General features: G+C 39.6%; 1 protein-coding gene across 7 annotated transcripts in view; it reads right to left on the bottom strand.

The window, feature by feature from the left end:
- COA1 (cytochrome c oxidase assembly factor 1) overlaps nucleotides 1-24,965 on the bottom strand; it is a 94,538-nt gene that overhangs the window by 9,382 nt on the left and 60,191 nt on the right. For 3 of the 7 annotated variants that reach the window (XM_028108876.2, XM_028108875.2, XM_028108881.2), the window contains one exon: nucleotides 1,253-1,304. The exons of 1 other annotated variant lie outside the window; for it this stretch is intronic. The gene's annotated coding sequence lies outside the window, so the exon portion shown is untranslated. Of the gene's footprint in view, nucleotides 1-1,252; nucleotides 1,305-13,755; nucleotides 13,799-15,677; nucleotides 15,875-24,965 lie in introns of those variants that run through there. 3 more of the 7 variants (XM_088018487.1, XM_088018486.1, XM_028108877.2) reach the window with 3 other exon arrangements.

Below are 24,965 nucleotides of genomic sequence, written 5' to 3'. Positions count from 1 at the left end.
AAGAGGTCTTTTATGGGAAACTGTTCTAATTCTAAATGTTGACAACCAACTAAAAAAAAAAAAAAAAAAAAAACAAAAAAACAAAAAAACCCCAACAAAATGCCTATGAGTCAGATTCTTTCTGTAGGCTTCCAGTTTGCTTTGACCACGAACTCTGCATCGGGGCACCCTCACCCTCCGTGAGATTTAGGTAAATTCCTCTGTCTTTGTTGGTATTTCTCCAAAAAGAAATGAGATTCTAGACGGAGACAGAAATCCCAGTTTATATAAAGGGAAAGATGAAGTGTTTATGTCCCCATTTGAAGATTTAACCTTCGATTTTATGTGCTTCTTTAGGACAAAACCTTTGATGGCACATACAGGGGTCCAAGGCATCGCCGTGCAAGAGAACTGGGCATAATACTAGGTCCTCCGCCAGCTGGACCTTTGAGTCAAGGTATCTATATATTCTCACCATCCCCTCCTTTACCTTCTAGAATACAGAGCGTAAGAACTACAGTCTGCTTATCATTTCTGACACCTGTAGGGACATGAATCCATAAGAAGGCCTGTTCTTCTTCACAAAGTTCCTCATGTGGATATTCTTTCTGGGAACTGAGAACTAAATACACCCTCAGACAGGGCTAAAGTTTACCAGTTCCACACAAAAATAACATCAAACTGAGGTTTATGTATGGAAAGGATTTTCATCAACATATCAAATTAGGGAGGGTGAAGCTATAGATGATCCTTGTATTAATTTACTTATACCCAGTTTTATTCAACTAAGAGAAGGCCGCTGAAACCCCAGACACATGTAGTAGGATTGCTGTGACAGTTTTGACGGTGCTGGGTGGCATGTAAGAATATTTATCAAAGTTGCATGTAAGTCAATTACAGCAATGTGATCTGGGAAAAGCCATTCTGTCTCATAATGAAAATGGTCAGAGCATCTCCAAACAAAAAATGCATGAACCAGATCTTGCTTAATGTGAAGGACAGTTCAGGAGGGTGGGGCACTGAGCGTGACTCACATAGAACTTCCCCACAAGGCTGCAGTTTCTAAAGTTGGCAGGAGGCATGGGGGGGAAAAGTGTCCTGAAACAATGCAGAGAATGGCCACCCCATCTCTCATGTGAAGTTACAGTCACAGGCGGACACGAGAGACCAGGAAAAACTCACAATTGCTGAGGGAAAACTTACATCTATTGTCTAACTTGAGAATACTCTGGCGGGTTCTAATGGGGAACATGGCCCCAGAACATTTCATTACCTTTGCCACTTCACAGCACAGCTTTCTTGAAAATCATCAAAGGAAAGTTGCTCTGCAATTAGATAAAGATTTTACATTAAAATCACTCTTCAAACCCAATTCTCTCTGATTTCCAAGCCTTGTCTATAAAGGGCCCTGGTTTCCCCCCCTTTCTCTTCTGCCCTATTAAGAAGAGACAACAAAGCCTGCTGTTTCCTGTGTGTGTGCTATGTATCTCTTGCAGCAATCAGAAAACTGGTGTGGGAAGGGCAGGACCCGCGGCAGGTGTTTGACCACAGTGCTTATAAGCCTGGGGCCAGGCAGCCGCCCACCAAAATGAGACACTATCAATAGAAGCTATACACCATGAATTAAAGAGTTTCTCAGGGTTAAAAAGAAAGAACAGTGTATTAAGTGTGTGCACAGACTTTAATAATAATGATAATAGGTAACACATATCTCTCACTATGAGGTGCTTGGCACCTATATTCTAAGCACTGTACATACAGTAATTCCTTTAATTCTCCCAATCGCCCCATGAAGTAGGAACTACGGTTATCATCCCTATTTAACAGATCAGTAAACTGAGGCACAGAGAGGTGACGCAGAGTGCCCAAAGTCACAGCATATTGTCTATGTGGTAGAACTGGGATTCAGACCCAGGCAGTCTGGCCCAGGATCTGTGCTCTGAACCACCATGATACAGTGACTTTAAGATACCTGCTGATTTCAGAAACACTGAAATGTAAAAAATAAATATGTCTCTGAATATATTCATAATGTTCAGGGCCTTTCCTACTATCTTTTGTGATAAAAACATGGCATGTACTTGTACTTTCACTCTTTCTTTTCTTTAGCAAATGGCTGCAGAGGGCCTGCTCTGGTCAAACAGTGCTGAGGGGAATCTGGATGATTCACAAAAGGGCCATCAAGTTCAACTGTGCAGTTCAGTGCAGCACAATCCTCGCAGGCTGCCATTTCCAGGTGAAACATCTTAGACTGCTATTTATTAAAAAGACAGTTTTCCAACAGTTGAAATTCTAGAAAGTGACTTGAGGAAGGGGCGGGTGCCTTTTTCTAATTTGCACAAAGGTGCCTCCAGGCGAGCCACAGCCTGGTTAGTCAACCAGACATGTGCACCAGGGGAGGAAGTGACATCCAGGAAGCAGTGGACTCTGCCTAGAGGGGATCAGCAAAGGGTTCATAGAAGAAACTGACTCAGCAGAGAAAGCAGGGAGATGGGCTTCAGATCAGTGGAAATGGAGAGCAAAGGCCCAGCAGCAAACACACACACACACACACACACACACACACACACACACACACACACACACAAAACCAAAACAAAATGGAGCTACAGAAGTACAGGGGAGTGGGAGGGGCTTGAGCCACAGGATATTGGCTGGGAAATGGAGGCAGTTCCTGCTAATAGAGCCCATCCACCCTGAGCTGCTAGGCTCAACCCCGCAGATGAGGGGCTGCAGACAGGAGGCGGACCAAGGCAGTAGGACCAGTCAGAAGACCTAGGGAAGAGAGCAAAGTCAAGAGCTAACACTGAGGTAGGAAGAATATATCAAAAGGGCAGTTTCTTAAAATATTTATTTACTTATTGGTACATGAGCTCATTCTCAAAAGGATGATAGGGCTAACAAGGATGCGTATTTTACAAGAAAAGAAAAAACTGAATGAAGAAATTAAGCCAAATTGATAATAATTTTAAGAAAAGAAATAGAGTTGACGTAAAGTTAGTGCACAAAATTACATTCTCTCATGCACTAGACATTTCTTCAAGGCAGCCAAAGATTTGACACAGAGCTTCCTATCTGCTTGGCAGGAAGGGAAGTCTGAGCAATTACAAGGACTGGAGTGTCCATGGCATAATGGGAATCAGCAGCTGAGGAGGAATACACTTCCTAATACACCAGGCTGAGAAAGATCTCTCCCATACATGCTCAGCAGCAGAGTCTCTGAAGGGGCTAGTATTGCAAACAACATCCCTGGATTTTTTTTTTTTTTACAGTTCACAACTTCCAAAGAACTACCTTTTTTTTTTTTTTAAATAACATCCCATAATAAAAGCCACAATCACAGTCCAAGAAAAAATATAACCAAGTGGCCACAACAGTGAGGTCTAAGTGGGAAGCTCTGATGGGCTACCTTGACTCAACGGAGAAATAAGGCAGTCATGACTGACCTGGTTTCTGTGTGTGAAAGTAAGGTGAAGGATTTGGGAGTGGGGCTGGGGCGAGGGGGGGTGGTGGTGGGTGGGAAGAACGGGGACTCAGCCCCTGCTCCTTTTATTCAGCTTCATCTGATTCACCTGCCGCATCAACTATCTTGAAGAAAGTGTTCAGCAGCCCCCAACCTCACACACAAAAAATGCAAAAAGGCATGGCAGAGAACTAGAGATAGATGATAGGCTACCTCCAGGATTGTTCATTCTAGAACTAAGCTTTTGAGAACTGGAAATTTTTAAATTTGATGTGAAAATCTGCAAGAAACTCAAATGCAGTTACTAATGCACAGTCGATTACGGGAAGATTTTTTGCTTTACAGTTAATTAAGAGGCAAGGATTGTGACGCATTTTGAAAATTAAGTTGGTTAGCCACAAGAAGGCAGAACAAAGTACAGGCAAGCTCTCTTCAGAAAGCAGTCCTAGTAGCTCTGCTCTGACACACAAAGGGTGACTTGGGCCCCAATGGCTTACAAACTTTCTAGAACGCCTTTCTAGAATCAAAGGGCAATCTGTGAAACAGATGCTGACAGAGCTGCTCAAGCCAGCACGGGGCTGGAGGGCCCTCCTGTCTGCCTCCCTCTGAGCCCCCAACACGATGAAGGTCTGCAGGAAATATCATGAGGGGGATAAACGAAGCAAACAAGGGGTTCAAGCCACAGGCAGGATCTGACCAGGGAAGCATGAAAGCAGTACGGTACAAATCAAGCTGGGCTGCACATCAGATTCATCTGAAGAGCTTTAAAAAAAAAAAAAAAAAAAAACCCAAAAAACAAAAACAGATGTCCAGGCCACTCCCCAGATGAATTAAAACAGAATCCATGGGGGTGGGATCCAGGCCCAGGTGATCCTAGTATGCAACCAAGCTTAGGAACCAGTGGTCTACAGGAACAAAGCACAGAAAGTCAGTGGTCAGGTGATCCTACAGGGAGTCCTGGGAAGCCAGAGACCAGAAACAGCTCTTCTCTCCATGCCACACACACCACCTACCCCCATCACATCCTGAGAGATTCAGAGCCTATGGCAGTAAATGGAATGGACTCCTCTTCCCAAGGATTCTGGCACTGGACAAGAGGCAGACGTCCCTAAGGGGCCAGGTCAGATGGTGGGAGCCTCAAGCAGAGATTTGCCAGTCCGTGAGATAAAATCCCTGAGCTTAAAAAGTTCAGCTCAGGAGGCCCTCACAGTGAGACAATCATCCCAAAACCCAGCTGAGGAAGATGGACCAAACTACAGATAAAAATCCTTGATTTTTAACAGGCATTTTTCTCACACTGTATATTCCTGAAAATCAAGTTATGTCTTACGAGCTGAATCTCTGTAGTAAAGGGATTCTTTCCTCTATACCACCAACCCCAAATTGTTAAAACCATGCTTACCTTAGTATGTGGGCATTACAGACAGCCGAAGTGGAGAAAGGCCAGAAGCCTAGACATGAACCCAGAGCCATGTGACCTTCCCAGCAAGACTCTTAACATCCCATAGTTCCCTCAAACTCTGGGCTTTGCTAGGGGAGACCCACTCCAGAAATAATCTACACACTCACTTATTTTCCTCTGGATGACATATGGCTGGCCTGGCTTGTCCCACATCTGAGTGACTACCATACCAGGCACAATGCAGAATATTTTATATGCACTACTAATACAATATCTATGAGGGGTAGATATTTTTGCCTTTTCTGAGCTAGGAAAAAAGCCTCAAGAAAGGTTCTGAAACAGCTCATCTGTTCCACAGCAGAGCTATTACATGCATCTGTCTGAGTAACAAAATCCATGTTACAGACCATATAGGTTTCAGAACAAATCAGCTTCCCACATAGGTGGTATGTGCCGTCCAAAAGCCAATCCAAAAGTTCACATGTGCCATCTGTAGAAAGCAAGCAAATCATCACTATCCTGGGAAATGGTTTAATCAATATACCCCAAGTTGTAATTTTAGGGCTCAAGACAAAACAAAGACATATAAAATCTATTTAGAGACTATGGGAGGAGGAGGAGAGACAGATCTTCCCTGTTTGTTGAATGACACTGTCCATTGGTACCACCTCCTGAGGATTACATATCCTTCCAGCCCTTATAAAATCAAACCATGAGGGGTATGGGAAGAGAAGGGACAGAATCGATGCCTAAGAAAAGAGAGATGAAAAAATTAAGTCAATAGGAATTTAAATTAGAATGAAAGGATAACAAACAAAATCAAAAAAAAGACAAAAATAAGAAAAAAATATGATTTTAAGAAAAAAGTATGAATAGCAAAATTAAGAAATAAAAGGAGGTAAACTTTTAAAAAAGGAATGTATTACACTTGAGATAAAGGAGACAAAAAGGCTAATACCAAAGAACAAAAAGATAAAAGCATGGGAGTAAATATATGAGATTAAGAAAAAATTAAAAGAACTTAAATGTTCTCACCAAAAAAAAAAAAAAAAAGATAAATACTTGAGGCGATGCATTTATTAATTAACTTGGTGGGGGAATGTACACTTTAAGTATCTTACGATTTTATTTGTCAATTATACCTCAACAACAACAACAAAGAGGTGATGATGGTGACATGAGGCCACCAAGCTGGAGCTCTAATCCAATGTGACTGGTGTCCTTATAAAAAGAGGAAGAGACACCAGGGATGCGTTCACAGAAAAAATACCAAGTGACGAGGCAGTAGGAGGGCTACCTACAAACCAAGCAAAGAAGCCTCAGAAGAAACCAAACCTGCCAACACCTTGATCTTACACTTCTAGCCTCCAGTACTGTGCAAAAAAAAAAATTTCTGTTGTTTAAGCACCCACGTCCACAAATGAAAATGAAGTTAAGCACTTAAAAAATTAAGCATAAAAATGTTACTGCCAGATTTTTAACCTAGTTTTGGCTTTCAAGTCGTAGAATAACTGAATGCTTCTAACAGAAAATCTTCCCATAACCTTTTATTTTTTATTTTTTTATTTAAATTCAATCGTCCAACATAAAGTACATCATCAGTTTCAGATGCAGAGTTAGGTGATTCATCAGTTGCATGTAACACTCTGCTCATCACATCACATGCCCTCCTAAATGCCCACCACCCAGTTGGCACATCACATGCCCTCCTAAATGCCCACCACCCAGTTGGCACATCACATGCCCTCCTAAATGCCCACCACCCAGTTGGCCCATACCCCCTACCCACCTCCCCTCCAGCAACCCTCAGTTTGTTTCCCAGAGTTAAGAGTCTCTCATGGTTTGTCTCCCTCTCTGATTTCTTCCCCTTCAGTTTTCCCTCCCTTCCCCTATGATCCTCTGTCTTGTTTCTCAAATTCCTCATATCAGTGAGATGATATGATACTTGTCTTTCTCTGACTGACTTATTTTGCTCAGCTCCAGTTCCATCCATGTCGATATAAATGGTAAGATTTCATCCTTTCTGGTGGCTAATATTCCACTGTGTATATATATATACCACATCTTCTTTATCCAGTCCTCCGTCAGTGGACATGTGGGCTCTTTCCACAGCCTATTGTGGACATTGCTGCTATAAACACTGGGGTGCAGGTGCCCCTTCTTTTTACTACATCTGTATCTTTGGGGTAAATACCTAGTGGTGCAATTGCTCGGGTCGTAGGGTAGCTCTATTTTTAACTTCTTGAGGAACCTCCATAGTGTTCCCATAACCTTTTATTTGTAACAGGCCGATCAAGAGGCAAGCAGCCTGGCATGAGGGACTTCCCCCACCCCTTTGTTTAAGCTGACAATGACTTCCTGAGAAACAAAGACCGTGTGTGCCCCAAGAAATCCAAGAACAGCCAAGCCGTGTGAACACAGGAGGAACTATAAGTTTGGAGATTATATATTATTATATAACCCTCATAGCGTTCCTGAAACATTATTTGAAGATACATTACACCTTATCAAAAAATAAACCCAAATTCCCTAGAAATAATGGCATATTTGGACTGACAGCATGCTTGGAGGCCAATTAACCCAGTTAGACCTAAATAATTATTATTTATACAGTTACCAAATGAATGGAAACATCTAGCACTTTTTAAAAAGAATATATAAAATATTCAAATTTATAATATGGCCTAAAATTCCAGAAAACTAAACATAAAATGTGTGTAAAACCAAGCAGAGGGACTCATTCATCATAACTGAGGTAAAAATACTGCTTTTTGTCTTGATGTTGACAGAGAAATTAATAGAATTAAAAGCATGAATCAAATTCACTAAGGGAAGTAAATTCAAACAAGCCTTTGCCATAGGAACAACATCCTATCAACTAACATAATAAATGTGAAAGATTTAGACTCTCCTAGTGAGGTAGGTAGGCTCCAAAGATGGCCCTCAGTAAACCACACCTCCTCATCTTCACAGACCTGTCACCTGAATCTGGGCTGGCCCTATACATCACTTCTCCCAACAGAATGAGGCAGAATTCATGCTGCGGCAGTTCCATGCCTCAGCTTGAAAGAAGCCCGGCAGCTTCCAGTTCAGCACTCTTGGGAGCCCTAAGCTGCCACATAAGAAGTACGGTTACCCTGCTGGAGAGACCTCATAAAAAGACCATGTGAACTGACCACTTGGTGAAGGAGAGGTCTGAGACTAGATGGAGACAGACAGATAGGTAGACAGAAAGACAGACATTGATGCCCCATTGTCCCAACATCCCATTTGAGCCCAGCTGTCCCCACCAACACAGTAGCCATGTGAATGAGCAACCACAGATATGCTAGTCTAGGTGAGCCACCAGATGACTGCCGTACTGGCAGAACACCCATGGAGCAGAAGGACCATCCATGAATCACAACAGATAATAAATGGTTCCAGTTTGAAGCCACCAGTTTTGAGATGCTTTGTTATGCAGGGATAGAAAACCAAAACATCCTTTAAAAGCTTTTCTGAAAGGATTTTAAAAACTCTGTAAAATATACGTTATTTTTAAGAACAATTTAAAAAGCAATGAAAGGCTTAAAAATAGAAGACTTGGCATAGTCAAACAAAAACAAAGTAGAGTGGAAATATTCAAAGAGTAGAATTCAAGGCAAAAAGCTTAAACTGAGTCAAAGATAGACAAAAATATAACAGCTATGATCAGTAGTAGCAAATAATATAACACTAAAATATATAAAGCCAAAAACTACTAAAAATAAAAAAAAATTAAAAAGTATGAAACCAAAATGTCATTTTCCATCCTTAACAAATCCAATGAACAACAACAAAAAGAACCAAGATTTTGAGTAATTTTTTTACCTTGCAAGGTTCAGTGTTTGTGTGCACATGTGCACACATATCTGTGAATACATATTTGAACATACTGAGATTTTTCAGTGTCTAGCAGGTGGCATTCATTTCATAAGGCTTCATGAGACTGACATAAATTTTTTCCTGTTTCCACTGTCCAGTCCTATGACTACCTCCTGGAGAATAAATCTGTCCAGCTCTTGGGAGGACAAAGCAAGCACAGATCAGCAATTATGTATCTTAAACCAATTCATATGAACCACAGTAGAAATTCACCTTACACTACTGCAAGTGGCTATTATCCTTAATTTTGAAGATTAAGATTTAGGTAAAATTTAAACTAGGTTTCAAATAAGATGGAAGAACTTAAAATCAGCTGAATGCCATTTTCAATAAGAATAAAACAAGTTGGGGGAGCCTAGGTGGCTCAGTTGGTTAAGCGTCTGCCTTCAGCTCAGGTCATGACCCCGGGGTCCTGGGATCAAGTCCTACACTGAGGGGGGGGGGGTCCCTGCTCAGCAGGGAGTCTGCTTCTCCCTCTTCCTCTGCTCCTCCCCCCTGCTCATTCTCTCTCTCTCAAACAAATAAATAAAATCTTAAAAAAGAGAGTAAAACAAACTGAAAAGGTTAAGTTGTTGTCCAATCATTCAACCAACATATATTTGCCAACTGCACTCAAAATACCAGGCACCAGGCTATGCCGCTGGAAATATAGCAGAGAACAACATAGACAGGTGGTTTGTGGACCTTACATTGTAGTGGGAGGAGATAAACAATAATAAGATTAATTTAGTTAGTGATAAATACATTGGAAAAAATAAAGTGTCAAGAGAATGAGAGGACAAGCCACAGACTGGGAGAAAATATTTGCAAAAGACATATTTTATGATAAAGAACTATTACCCAAAATACACAAAGAACTCCTAAAAATCAACAATAGGAAAATAAACCTAATTAAAAGCTGGGGGAAAAATCTGAACAAATAGCTCTTAAAAGAAGATGTACAGAAGGCATATAAGCATACACAAAGATAGTCAATGTCATCCGTCATCAGGGAACTACAAATTAAAACAATGAGATACCATTATGCACCTATACTAACTACTAACTACAACTACAAAATTCCAAAACACTACCACCACCAAATGTTGGATGTGGAGCAACCACTGATGGTGAGAATGCAAAATGGTACATCCCCTTTGAAAAAACAGTTCGGCAGTGGCTTACAAAAAACTAACCTACCTACCTATCTAAACAAACAAACAAACAAACGTCTGTAACGTGTGAAAATCAATAAAGGGAAACCTCACTAAAATGGGGTCAGGAGGTTCAGCAGGAGTAGCTCTTCTGCCCCATCACTCTTCCTCAAATGCAAATTCAAGAGGAAGAGACGGACCTTGCAGGTGGATACACTTTACCACCCCAGCGGGAAAGAGGAAAGGTTTTCCTCCCACACCACCACCCGATCCCGCCCACCACAGCCCAGCCAATGAGGAGCCGTCGTACTCCCAACTCCTGGTTTATCACAGCCTTCCCAAGTTCCCATTTGCCATTTCTTTCTGTGAAAGACTTCTCTGTTCTCCGGGCTTCCCTATGGTTTTGACATAGTTTACCTGGCCGCATACGGCAATTCTTGGCTATTCCCCCCGAAAAAAACATCTTTTGCTGGTGAAAATAACTGGCAGTTTCTTTTTAAGGTTAACACATGCTGGAATATAAAAGGAAGAAAGAGCAATTTTAGCTGTGGCGTGAGGGAAGTCCTCTCTGCCAAGGCAACATTTGAGTTGAGACTGAAGGAGTCATGTGAAAACCAGAGGAGGGGCAAGTGAAGCAAGCTAAGGCCCTGAGGCAGCCACCAACTTGGTGGGTTCAGGAAGCGGAAAGCAGGCTAGTATGCTGAGGGCCGGCCAGTGGGCAGGGTCTTCCTCATGTAGATCTTTTTAGGGTATCCTAGAGAGTGGATGTGATTCCGAGTGTAATGAGATGCTGCTAGAGACTTCAATTAGGGGGTGCTATAGTCTGGCCTGCCTTTCCTTCCTTCCTGCCTGCCTTCCTGCCTTTCCTTCCTTCCTTCCTTCCTTCCTCCCTCCCTCCCTTTCTTCCTTCCTTCCTCCCTTCCTTCTTTTTTTCCCCAATATTTCTCTAAAAGGGGCAGGAATGGAAGCAGGAAACCCAGTGAAAAAGCTCCTGTGGTAGTCCACACTGAAGATGAGGGCAGCTTGGACAGGCTGGTAGCAGCAAAGATGCGAAGAAGTAAAAAGACATGAAGTATGAAGCAGAGCTAAGGGGATCTGCTGACCAACTGGATATTGGAGAACCAATGAAGGACAAGGCCGAGTGATTTCACAGAATTTATCATTATGATCCTTAAACCTCCCTTATAATATTTTGAGCATTCAAAATTACCATGCAGTTAGACTTTAGAAATGATAAAGAGTTGTGGCAGAAAGCTTTAAATAATAAACCATGATTTCTAATCTGATTACTCTTGAGGTCTTATCTATTTGAAAAATATATATTTCAAGGCCATTCTCTTGCAGATTTGAAAACCTAACAAGAAAATAGTATTTTCTGGCATCAAAAACTTTATATAATGGACTCTGATTCATAACCATTTTGCAAGTGAATATGGTAAGGCAAACCCTATTAAACATTTACTTCAGCATTTCTATTAAAAGCCTCCATTTTAGAAAAAGAAAGTATATAGGAGAATAAAACAATTTGGTATCAGTGATTAGAAATGGAATCTGGCAGGACTGTGGTTGAATATCCTTCCCTGAAACTCTCCCGTCATTTTCACAGACTGTTTTCTTCTTACCTCTCTGGTCAGTCCTCTTAAGTTCCTTATTGAAATCTATACCCTCTATCTGTTCTACTGTCTCTCATTCTGTGTTATGGGCCGAATTGTGTGCTCTGCCCCCCAGTCATATGTTGAAGCCCTAATGCCCAGTACCTCAGAATATAACCATATTTGACGATAAGGTCTTTAAAGAGGTAATTATGTTACAAGGAGGTCTTTATGGGAGGCTCTAATCTGATAATGACTCCCTTATAAGAGGAAATTTGGACAGAGACATGCAGACAAACAGAGGAAAGACCATGCAAAGACAAACGGAGGTGTCCCATCGGGAAGCAGAGAAGAGGGCTCAAAAGAAACCAAACCTGATGATACCTTGATCTTGGATATCTACCCTCCAGAAATGTGAGGGAATATATTTTGTTCAAGCCACCCAATCTGTTGCATTTTGTTATGACAGCCCTAGTAAACTAAAACACTCCACATGCTCTCTTCTGCCCCCACTTTAAATTTCACCTAAGATCATACTCAAAGGCTTGAATTTGGATCAACTAAGATGATTCCCAAATCTCTATAACTAAGTGAGGCATCCCTGACGGCATAACCAACTTTAGTTTAGTGCTTTAAACTAAATCTCCATTAAATACACATGTGCCCAAGTAAGCTCCTTCCCCCATCCTTCTCCACTTTATGCCAGCTCTCCTTCCTGCATTCCCTACAGTGGTGGATGGAACCACCCCAGGCCCTAAGTAAGCTACCTGGGAATCATCTTCACAAAAACAAAACAAAAAAAGCTACCATGTATTTATTAAACATGTAAGAGCTTTACATACCTCCTCTTAAAGCAACTAGAACTTTTGTATACTGCTGGTGGAATGTAAGTTAGTAAAAGGACCACGGAAAACTGTTTGGCAGTATCTACTGAAGTGCACATTTACATATCCAGTAACTCAGCAATCCTACTCCAAGATATATGTATCATAGAAAAACATACATGCATACATCAGAAAGGACATACAAGAATTCATAGCCACGTTATTTATAATAGCCCCCAAACAAAAATGTCCATCAACGGCAGAATGGACAACAACAAAACAACCTCATGTATTCATATAATGACACATGATACAGCAATGAATATGAACAAGTGAGAATAAACCTTAGAAACACAATATTGAGCAAGAGAAGTCTGAATTCCAGATGTTGCACATTGAATAATTCTCTGTACATAAAATGTTTTTCTTCTCCAAAGTTGGGTTTTTTTTTTTAATTTTAAAATTGTGGTAAAAATATAACACAGTGACATCACTAAGATGGCAGAGTAAGAGACCCCAGTCTCCTTCCCCAAGATGGAACAGTTAAGACAGCTCCCCATGAAAATAGCTGTAGGAGAGCTCAGGAGTTAACTTAAAAGGCTTCAGCAACAGAGTGGCCGAAAAAGCCTGAGAATAACTGCACAAAAATGGGAAGAAGAAAGTTTCATTTTGCTCACATCATCCCGTCCCCCAGGCCAGCACTGCTCAGTGCCAAGAGGAACTTTCCCGTGGGACAGAGTTCTCTTTGCAAGGAAAAGGAAAGGGAGGTGAACACTAGCTTCCCCAGCCTTTCAGAGGACCCGTGCCATTGTTACTCTGCCCAGAGACCAGCAAAGCTGACATGAACAGAGAGAGCTAGAACAAGGAAAGGGGCAGGCCAACCAAGAGCAGCCATGCAGTAGAAGCGACAGTTCCCAGTGGCCTGCTCTGCAGAGGAGCCCAGCAGTCCTCACCTCTGAGGACAACAGGCCTTGTGGGTACTACGGACCCCATCAGCTCGCATCATGAGGACCTCATCTCGGACAATACCAGCAGACTTTTCCATAGAGTACATCAGCAAGCTTTCACCACTGAGAAAACCAACAGCTGCCACAGCTACAATGGGTCCCTCCAGATCCTGCCTCGGAGATTTTCATCCACAGGTTTTCACATTCACAGACAACTGCCTGCAGTCCTTTCTTGCTTCCTGGCCCACCTTCCCGCTGGAGACCAGGATCTGACCTGGCAGCTAGCTCTGGCTACCGTAAAACAACCGCCAGCCTAGGCCCCTGCAGCAGATCTTCACCTCTGTGCAAGTACCCATGGCTAACCCTTGCAGCCACACATGTGCAAGCCAGCACTTAAGGACCCCATAGCTGCCTGTGTGCAGTGGCTTACAAAAAACTAACCTGCCTACCTATCTAAACAAACAAACAAACAAACGTCTGTAACGTGTGAAAATCAATAAAAGGAAACATACGGCTCTGACTCCAGTCATTGGCCTGCACAGCTCGACATACACGCAGCTAGACCCCCCAGCTGTGCACCTGCGAGCTGCCGGCCCCAACCTATCAAAGGCCTCCAACATCCTGTGTGTGCTTGCAGCAAGCCCCAGAAGCCACACAAGTGTACAGTGACGGTCCAGGTCCCTGAAGCTACTCCGGCCCCCAGAGCAGGCCCTGTGACTCCTGTCGTCAGCCTGCACCATCATGCATACTTAAGACAGACTCCTATAGCTGCTGGCCTTGACCTGATACGGGCACCCAAAGCGGCTAGCCCCTGCAGACTCACAAGGAAATACTGACAGCCAGTTCTCTAGACTTGGCTCCACACCCTGCTGCTGAACCCCTGGCCTTGTCACTGCACATGTATCTGCCACTGACCCTACCCACACAGGCCCCCGCAGCCACCCCCCACAGCCAACCAACTCCAGGCCCCAACACTGCCTGCCCTGGTACCTACAGATTGTACCTCGAGGTGCCACTGAGGACCTCAACAGCCCCTGTAGAAACTGAGGACCCCATCTACCTCTAACCAAGGGTATCAGTTGTTGATGTAGTGGAAACCTGCTGCTTGAGCTGACAAGTTACCGCATACCCCCTAGCCCAGAGTTGCCACAAACCCCTGCACCACTAGACCCAGGTTCACAGCACACTCCGATGTGCCCCATCTCCAGGTGAAGGTCTCCCCTTCTGAAGTCAGTCCATAAGATGTGGAAGAAGTGACTGCTTCTTCAAAAACACAGATAACTACAGCAATCACAAAGAAACAAGGAAATTACTGAAAAATGGGCAAAGGATACGAATAGACGTTTTTCCAAAGAAAACATCCAGATGACCAACAGACACATGAAAAGATGCTCAGTATCAGCCATCATCGGGGAAATACAAATCAAAACTACACTGAGATATCACCTCACGAACCTGTCAGAATGGCTAAAATTAACACAGGAAACAACAGATGTTGGCGGGGATGCAGAGAAAGGGGAACCTTCTTACACTGTTGGTGGGAATGCAAGCTGGTGCAGCCACTCTGGAGAACAGCATGGAAGTTCCTCAAGAAGTTAAAAATAGAGCTACCCTATGACCCAGCAACTGCACTACTGGGTATTTGCCCAAAGTATACAAAAATACTCATTCGAAGGGACACATGCACACTGATGTCTACAGCAGCATTACCAATAGCCAAATTATGGAAAGAGCCCAAATGCCCACTGACTCATGAATGGATAAAGAAATGTGGTATATGTATATAATGGAATATTTTCATCCATAAAAAAAGAATGAAATCTTGCCATTTGCAATGACATGGATGGATGGAGAGTATTATGCTAAGTCAGAGAAAGACAAATACCATATGATTTCACTCATATGTGGAATTTAAGTAACAAAACAACAATCACTGGGGGAAAAAAGAGAGAGGCAAACCAAGAAACAGATTCCTTTTTTTTTAAGATTTTTTTTTTCAGAGACCGCGAAAACAAGAGAAATCACAGAGGGAGAGGGAGAAGCAGACTCACTGCTGAGCAGAGAGCCTGACATGGGCTCGATCCCAGGACCCTAAGATCATGAACTAAGCCAAAGGCAGACACTTAACCAACTGAGCCACCCAGGTGCCCCAAGAAACAGATTCTTAACTACAGAGAACAAACTGATGGTTACCAGAGGGGAGGTGGGGAGGGTGGTTTAAAGAGGTGATGGGAATTAAGGAGTATACTTGTTGTGATGAGCACCAGGTGTTGTATGGAAGTGCTGAATCACTAAATTGGACACCTGAAACTAATATTACACTGTATGTTAACTAACTGGAATTTAAATTAAAACTATTAAAAAACAAAACAAAACAAAGAAACAAGGAGACATGACACCACAAAAAGATCACAATAAACTTCCAGTAACTGACCTCCTCAAAATGAAGATAAAGAAATTGCCTTACAGGGGCGCCTGGGTGGCTCCATCGTCAAGCATCTGCCTTCAGCTCAGGTCATGATCCCAGGGTCCTGGGATTGAGTCCCACATCGGGCTCCCTGCTCAGTTGGAAGTCTGCTTCTCCCTCTCTCACTCCCCCTGCTTGTGTTCCGTCTCCCACTCTTGCTGTCTCTTTCAAATAAATAAATCAAAAAATATATTAAAAAAAAGAAATTGCCTTACAAAACCTTTTTAAAAACTGTTACAGTCAGCTATAAGAAAACACAGATAAACAACTTAATAAAATCAGGAAAACAATACAAGAACAAAATGAGAACACCACAGAGATGAAAAATATAAAAAAGAATGAAACAGAAATTTGGGAGCTTAAGAAGTGGCTGAAATGACAAATTCAATACCTTCAGCAACAGACTCACAGAAGAATCAGTATACTCAATGATAAATCATTTGAAATTATCCAATCAGTGGAATAAAAAGAGAGTGAAAAAGAATGAAGAAAGCATGCAGAATGTATGGGACGCCATTAAGAGAAATAAATGATGTATATGGGGGCTCCTGGGTGGCTCAGTATGTTAAGCATCTGCCTTTGGCTCAGGTCATTACCCCACGGTCCTGGGATCAAGCCCCATGTCAGGCTCCCTGCTCAGCGGGGAGTTTGCTGCTCCCTCTCCCTCTGCTCCCTGACCCCTGCTCATGCTCACTCACTGCCGTGCTCTCTCATATAAAGAAATAAATAAATTGGAAGTCCAGAGAAAAAGAGAGGAAGAAAGAGCAGAAAGTTTTTTTAAAGATATAATGGCTAAAAACTTTCCAAAGTGGAGAGAGATTTGGACATCTAAGTTCATGAAGCTCACAGATCGCTAAACAATTCAATGCAAAGATATCTTCTCAAAGACACATTATAATACAGTGTTCAAAATTAGGACACAAAGAGAGAATACTGAGAGCAGCAAGAGAAAAGATGCTTGTCACTTACAAAGGAACCCCACAGGATATTAGTGGCTTTCTAAGCCAAAATTTTTAACTTGGAGAGAGAAACAGGATGATATACTCAAAGTGCTGAAAGAAAAAAAAAAAAGACTGCCGACCAAGAATACTTTTTCCAGCAAAGCTTCCTTCAGAAGAAGGAGAGGTAAAGATGTTCTCAGACAAAAGAAAAGCTGAGGGAGTTACTTATCCTGAGATCTACATTACCAATAATGTTGAACAAGATTTTCTTTCTTTTTTTTTTTTTTAAAGATTTTATTTATTTGACAGAGAAAGAGACAGCGAGAGCAGGAACCCAAGTAGGGGGAGTGGGAGAGGGAGAAGCAGGCTTCCCGCCCAGCAGGGAGCCCGATGCGGGGCTCGATCCAAGGACCCTGGGATCATGACCTGAGCTGAAGGCAGACGCTTAACAACTGAGCCACCCAGGCGCCCATGAACAAGATTTTCAAACTAAAAAGTCAGGATGCTAAGTAATAACATGAAACACACAGTAAAGTTTACAGTCAAATTCAGAAAACTCCAATAGTGTAATACAGTGGTTTGTAAATCACTTAACTCCAGTATAAAGGACAGAAGTATTAAAAACAACTAGAGGTATAATAATTTGTTAATAGATACACAATATGAAAAGATGTAAATCAAAACAAAAAAACAAAATGTAAGGGGAGTAAAAGGGTAAAGCTTTTTGTATGCAATTGAAATTATGTTGCAACGTTTAAAATAGACTGATAAATATCTGTAAAATATATTATGGAAGCCCAGATGTCCTTCAACAGATGAATAAAGAAGAGGTGGTGTATATATACAATGGAATATTACTCAGCCATCAAAAAGAATGAAATTTCGCCATCTGCAATGACGTGGATGGAACTAAAGGGTATTACACTAAGTAAAATAAGTCAGAGAAAGACAAATACCATATGATTTCACTCGTGTGGAATTTAAGAAACAAAACAGATGAACATAGGGGAAGGGAAAGAAAAATAAGATAAAAACAGAGAGGGAGGCAAACCATGAAAGACTCTTAACTACAGGGAACAAACTGAGGGTTGCTGGAGGGGTGGTGGGTGGGGGAATGGGGTAATTGGGTAAGGGGCATTAAGGAGGGCACTTGCTGTAATGAGCACTGGGTGTTATATGCAACTGATGAATCACTAAATTCTACCTCTGAAACTAATAATACACTATACATTAACTAAGTTGAATTTAAAAAAAAAAAAAAGATATATTATGGAAGGCTCATGGAAATCACAAGCAAAAACCTACATAGCTAAAAGATTTAATAAAGGGAGCCAAAATATACCACTACAGAAAGTTATCAATTCAGAAGAAAGACAACAAGAGAGAAAGAAAGGAACAAAGGAACTACAAATAACCAGAAAAAAATTAGTAAGATGGCATTATTAATAACTGCCTACAGTTATTACTTTAAATATAAATGGGTTAAATTCTCCAATCAAAGGAATACAGTGGCTATATGCATAAAAGTAAGACACAACTATATGCTGCCTACCACACACTCCTTAGTACTTAAGGACACACATAGTCTCAATGTGAAAAGATGGAAAAAGATATTTCACACAAATGGAAACCAAAAAAGAACAGATAGCTAACCTTTATTATCACACAAAATTAACTTTAAGTCAAAACTGTAAAAAGACGGGCGCCTGGGTGGCTCAGTCATTAAGCATCTGCCTTCAGCTCAGGTCATGATCCCGGGGTCCTGGGATTGAGCCCCGCATCGGGCTCCCTGCTCAGCGGGAAGCCTGCTTCTCCCTCTCCCACTCCCCCTGCTTGTGTTCTCTCTCTCGCTGTCTCTCTCTGTCTAATAAATAAATAAAATCTTTAAAAAAAAAAAAAACTGTAAAAAGAAACAAAGATCATTATATAATGATAAAGAGGTCATTTAATCAAGAAGATATAACAACTTTAAATATATACATATGCACTCAACACTGGAGTACCTAATACACAAGACATATATAACAGATATGAAGGATGAAGTAGACAACAATGCAATAATAGTAGGGGACTTTATAATCCCACTTTACAATGGATAGATGATCCAGACAGTAAATTAATTGGGAAACTTGGGACTCAAACTATACTTTAGAGCAAATGGACCTACCAGACATTTACAGAACATACCATCCAACAGCAGCAGCATATACCTTCTTTTCATAGGCACATGGGACATCCTCAAAAATGGATTATATGTTAGGTCACAAAACAATTCTTACCGTATTTTAAAAAGATTGAAATCGTACCAATCTGACCATAATGCTATGAAACTGAAAGTCAATGAAAGGAGGAAACCTGGAAAATTCACAAATGTGTGGAAATTAAACAACACACTCCTGCAGAACAAATGGGTGGTAATAATAATAAAAAAAAATTAACTTGAAACAAATGAAAAAGTAACCATAACAATGAATCATGGAACACTACATCAAAAACCTAATGATGTGCTGTATGGTGATTAAAATAACATAATAATAAAAAAAAAGAAAAAGTAAACATACTACACTTATGGAATGCAGCAAAAGCAGTTGTAATTGGGAGGTTTATAGCAATAAATGCTATATTAAGAAAAAGCTCCCAAATAAACAACCTAACTGTATACCTCAAGGAATTACAAGAACAACAAAGCCCATGTTAGCAGAAGGAAAGAAATAACAAAGATCAGAGCAGAAATAAATGAAACTGAAACAAATATAACAATAGAAAGGCACAATAATACTACAAGCTGGTTTCTCTACGAGGTAAACAAAATTGACAAAACTAGCAGAATAACCAACCAAGAGAAGACTCAAATAAATAAAATTAGAAATGCAGAGGAAATCTTACAACTGATATTACAGAAATATATATGATCATAAAGACTTCCACAATTATATACCAAAAAATTATACTATAAAAGAAATAAAATTTTCTAGAAACACATAATCTACCAAGAATGAATCAGAAAGAAAAAAAAAATCTGAACAGACCCATTATGAGTAAAGAGATTGAATAAGCAATCACAAACCTCCCAAAACAGAAAACCCCAGGACCAGATGGCTTAACTGGCAAAATTCTACCAGAAAGAAAGAAAAATTAATGTCAACCCTTCTCAAACTCTTCCAAAAAACTGAAGAGGAGGGAACACTTCAAATCTCATTCTATAAAGCCAGTATTACTGTGATTCCAAAGCCGCATAAGGGTACTACAAGAAAACTGTAGACCAATACCCCAGTGAATATACATGAAAAATTCTCAACAAAATATTAGCAAACTGAATTTAAGAACATGTTAAATGGATTATACACTATGACCAAGAAGGATTTATCCCTGGATGCAAGGATGGATTCAGCATATGAAAATCAGTAAGTGTAATACATCACATTAATGGATGAAAGATAAAAGTCACATGATCATAATAGATGTAGAAGAAGTATTTCACAAAATACAACATCCTTTCATGATAAAAATGCTCAACAGATTGGTTATAGAAAGCACACACCTCAACATAATAAAGGCCATATACAACAAACCCACAGCTACCATCATACTCAAAAGTGAAAAACAGAAAGCTTTTCTCCTAAGATCAGGAACAAGACAAGGATGCCCACTTATAACCAGTCATATTCCACATATTACTAGGAGACCTAGACAGAACAATTAGGCAAGAAAAGGAAATAAAAAGCATCTAAGTCAAAAAAGAAGAAGTAAAATTGTTGTTATTTGCAGATAACATGATTTTTTTATATAGAAAACTGCAAAGATTCAACCCCAAAACTTTTGGAACTAGTTAAAAATTCAGTGAGTTTCAGGGTATAAAATCAACATAGAAAACCAGTTACATTTCGCACTAATAATTAAACAACCAAAAAAAAAAAAAACCTATCCCATTAACAATAGCTTTAAAAAAAACCAAAATACCAAAAAATAAATTTAGCAAAGAAGGGAAAGAGCTATAAAATGAAAACTGTAAGACTTTCTTAAAAGAAATCAAAGAAACAAATAGAAAGACATCCCATATTCATGAACTGAAATAATTAATATCATTAATTGTCCATACTACACAAAGCCATCTATACATTCAACTTAATCACTATCAAAATCCCAATGGCATTCTTCACAGAAACAGAAAACACAATCTTAAAATTTGTGTGGAAACGCGTAAGACCTTGAATAGTCAAAGCAATCCTGAGAAGAACAAAAAAAGAGAAATTATATTTCCTGATTTCAAACTGTATTACAGATCTATAGTAACCAAAACAATATGGTTTGGTAAGGAAATAGACACACAGACCAAGAAAACAGAACAGAGAGCCCAGAATTAGTACCCAAAATATAGAGTCAAATAATATATAGCAAACAAGTCTAGGACCAGACAGCTTCACAGGTAAATTCTACCAAACATTTAAAGAAAAGTTAATAACTATCCTTCTCAAACTATTCCAAAAAATTTAAGAAGGAATGATTCTAAATACATTCTATGAGGCCAGCATTACCTTGATACTAACCAAGACAAAAACACTACAAAAAAAAAGAAAATTACAGACCAATATCCCTGATGAACATAGATGCAAAAATCCTTAACAAAATATAAGCAAAATGAATTTAAAAAAAAAATCAAAAGGATTATATACCATGATCAAGTGGGATTTATTCCAGGGATGCAAGGATAGTTCAATATCCACAAATCAATCAATGTAATTCACCCCATTAACAAAATCAAAGACAAAAACCATACGATCATCTGAATAGATGCAGACAAAACAGCATTTGACAAAATGCAACATAAATTTATGATAAAAACTCTCAACAAAGTGGGTATAGAGGAAACATGCCTCAACATAATAAAAGCAACATATGACAAACACATAGCTAATATCATACTCCTCAGTGAAAATCTGAACACTCCTCCTATAAGATGGGGCAGTCTCCTCAATAAATGGTGTTGGGAAAACTGGACTGTTAAAAGCAAAAGAATCAAACTGGACTAGTTTCTTATACCATATACATAAATAAACCCCAAATGGATTAAAGACCTGATATCATAAAACTCCTAGAAGAAAATATAGTAGTTAACTCTTTGACACCGATCTTAGCAACATTTTTTCAGATATGTCTCCTCAGGCAAGAACATTAAAAGGGGCTACATTAAACTAAAAAGTTTATTGCACAGCAAAAGAAATCATCAACAAAATGAAAAAGCAACCTATTTGCAAATGATATATCTGATAAGGAAATAACATCCAAAATATATTAAAAAAACTCATACATCCCAATGTTAAAAAAAAAACAAACAATCCAATTAAAAAATGGGCAGTGGACCTGAACAGACATTTTTCCAAAGACATGGAGATGGCCTACAGACACATAAAACAATACCCAACATCACTAATCATCAGGGAAATGCAAATCAAAACCTCAATGAGATATCACCTCACATCTGTCAGGATGGCTACCATCAAATAAATAAACAAATAAATAACAAGTGTTGGTGAGAATGTGGAGAAAAGAGACACACATGCACTGTTAGTGAGAATGTAAACTGGTGCAGCCACTATGGAAAACAGTATGCAGGTTCCTCAAAAAATTAAAAGTAGAAAATACCATACAATCCAGCAATTCCTCTTCTGGGTATTTATCCAAAGAAAATGAAAGCACTAATGCAACAAGATATAGGCACCCCTATGTTCACTGTAGCATTATTTACAATAGGCAAGGTATGGCAGCAACCTAGGTGTCCACTGATGGATAAATAGGTAAAGAAGATGTGGTAAATTCACACAACAGAACATTACTCAGCCATAAAAAGGAATGAAATCTTGCCATTCACAACAATATGAATTGACCTAGAGGGTGTTATGCTAAGTGAAATAAGTCAGACAGAGAAAGACAAATGCTGTATGATTTCATTTACATGTAGAATCCAAAGAATGAAACAAATGAACAAACAAAACAGAAACACACTCATAGAGAACAAAATGATGGTGTTGGCTGGAGTGGGGGAGAGGTGGTGGTGGTGGTGACAGACCAAACTGGTGAAGAAGATTAAGAGGTACAATATTCCAGTTATAAAATAAACACAGGAAGTAATGTACAGCATAGGGAATATAGTTAATAATATTGTAAGAACTCTGTATAGTGACAGACGATAATGAGATACTGTAGTGACCATTTTGTAATGTATATAAATAGTAAATCACTGTTATACACCTGAACTAGTACAACACTGTATGTCAATTATTCTTCAAGGAAAAAAATCCTAAAAAATTAAATTAAATTAAAAAATAAGGTAAAATAATAAAAATTTAAAAGGCAAAAAAAAAAAAGATAAAATTGAGGACAGTAGTATTTCTGATGGGGAGGTAAAATTTTACCTCTACCATCTTAGAGTCTTGAGCTGGGCCTGAGAATTAAACTGACTAGTTAAAAGACAGATTAACAGGAGAAAAGCATACAAATCTTATAAAATACCTAAGATATATGGCAAACATAAAGGAAAATAGGAATTATTTTAACAAGGTCTCTTTGTACAGAATACTCAGTCTCGACTCCTGACTTTGGTGATAAGAATGTTTGCTCCCTGCACAGGGAGGGCATCTTTCATTTGGAAGGTCAGAGCAGGCTTCTTTGTACCTGCTGTTTTTCAAGTGCCTTTAGCTAAAAATAATCCTTACGCCACAGTGGCATATCCTTAGGTGGCATATTCTGCCACTCTTCGATAGTATTCTAGGTTCTCACATTGTTCTTACATTAGGTGATCCATTCATAGAAATCCGTGACTTATATATGTGATACATAGGTTCTTTTGCGTGTATTTTAATGTATATGAAAAACATATTTTTAAAATATAAAACAGGGGAGCCTGGGTGGCTCAGTCGGTTAAGCAGCTGCCTTCAGCTCAGGTCATAATCCCGGGGTCCTGGGATCAAGCCCCACATCGGGCTCCCTCCTCCGCGGAGAGCCTGCTTCTCCCTCTGCCTCTCTCTTGCTCATGAATAAATAAAGAAAAATCTTTAAAAATAAAAATATAAAATAATACTATATTACCTCTGAGCCAAACATATAATAACCAAGAAATATTAACTATATTCAATGTGAGGGGAAAGTTCCTACATAATAGAATTCAATCATGGTCTGTATAAAATAGGACCTATTTTTTAAGGATAAAAAGGAACCTGAGGAAATAGATAAAAATGTTCACAACTTCTAGGTGATGAGAGGCAGAGTTAACTTTTTCTGGATCTCCATATTTACCTGTACTTTCAAATCTTCTGCATTAAGCATGCTTAAATTACTAAGAGTGACAACAGAACCAAATAGAATAGTCAATAAATACAATGTCTCATGCACATTATGCGCTTAAATATCTGTCATAATATAAAGAAAAATAAATATCTCATTTTTTAAATATTATCAAACTACTAAATGGCTTTGCTGCACCATTTTATCCCAGCAAAGTCACTCGAAGACCAAGACAGGATATATTCTAAAGGTCCCTTGTGCACCTCTGCATGGCTTATTAATAGTTTAGCTAATTTCTCATTTGGTTAGTTAGCATGTCCCAAAGATACTGCAGAAACACAGCAGTCGGACTAAATACCTACTCAATTCTTCATTTAATCTCTCTGGGCCTATGAACTATAAAGCCCCAACAGTTCTGCTATAAAGAATAATGGAGATATCACAAAAACAATCTGTACTCTGTTAAAGGGCAAGGCAGTTGAGAGCTGCTTGCGTCATCCTATACATCTGAGTATCTTGGGGGTATCATCAGGTTTGTAACCCCAGTGACTATCAAAGAGCTTCTGAAACAAAAAAGAGGTTCAATAATGGCTTCTTAAATAGATTTTTTAAATGTGCCTTCCTCCTCCCCCACCCAATGGTAGCCCTATCACTTCTGTTTTATAGATTATAAACCTCCAACGACTAAGATGGTTTTTGATAAAAATCAAAACTACTCTTAAAATTCAGCTCTGGGTAAGCTTTTCTTCTGTCTCATGTGTGTTACATCTTCCTAACAATACTCTGTGTTTATCCACAAGCAGAAACTGTATTAACTTGTTTTGGGTTCAGCATAATACAATGTTTGGCAAATTAAGCATTTTAATACACAACAGGGATTCTTTATTTCTTGTTCCACAGTGAAAGCTCAATAGCTTTCAGGAAGAGTTGGCAGAAATTACCCTAAATACATAAAACTGCTGGTGATACTACCGTAGGCAATTTGATGATAAGCCACTCTTTGTGTTATAAAAGCATGAACATAGCAACATGC

Source organism: Eumetopias jubatus, unplaced genomic scaffold, assembly GCF_037043125.1.
Source record: "Eumetopias jubatus isolate StellerSeaLion01/CBP00866 unplaced genomic scaffold, mEumJub1_p1.0 scaffold_14, whole genome shotgun sequence".
NCBI lineage: Eukaryota > Metazoa > Chordata > Mammalia > Carnivora > Otariidae > Eumetopias > Eumetopias jubatus.
The sequence above is the reverse complement of the archived record's forward strand: the minus strand, read 5'-3'. Positions and strand labels throughout refer to the sequence as shown.